This window comes from Buceros rhinoceros, unplaced genomic scaffold (genome assembly GCF_000710305.1).
Source record: "Buceros rhinoceros silvestris isolate BGI_N320 unplaced genomic scaffold, ASM71030v1 scaffold20921, whole genome shotgun sequence".
Classification (NCBI taxonomy): domain Eukaryota; kingdom Metazoa; phylum Chordata; class Aves; order Bucerotiformes; family Bucerotidae; genus Buceros; species Buceros rhinoceros.
In genome coordinates, this window is record NW_010393982.1 from 24,931 (window position 1) to 25,196 (window position 266).

Sequence of the window (266 nt, forward strand, 5' to 3'; positions counted from 1 at the left end):
AGCGAGCCAGGGCCCGAGATGCTGCATTGCAATTGCCCCGCGCCGGGGAGTTTAATTCCTCCACCTTCACAATTGAAATAAATCTGGTGACCACCTACAGGTACGGGGACAGAGCTGGGACCTCAGAGGGGGTTTGATGAAGCTGCACCTCTATGATGATGCAAATCAGGACTTAAACACTGAAACAATCCGCAGGCTAATCCTTGAACCGAGGTGTAAATGGCTATTCAGGGCCCGGCCGGCTGCCGGCTTTGTCGGGGGCTTTC

At 54.5% G+C, this 266-nt stretch overlaps 1 protein-coding gene across 1 annotated transcript in view; it reads right to left on the reverse strand.

The window, feature by feature from the left end:
• KIZ (kizuna centrosomal protein) overlaps positions 1–266 on the reverse strand; it is a gene marked incomplete at its 5' end in the record, with an annotated part of 38,935 nt that overhangs the window by 23,277 nt on the left and 15,392 nt on the right.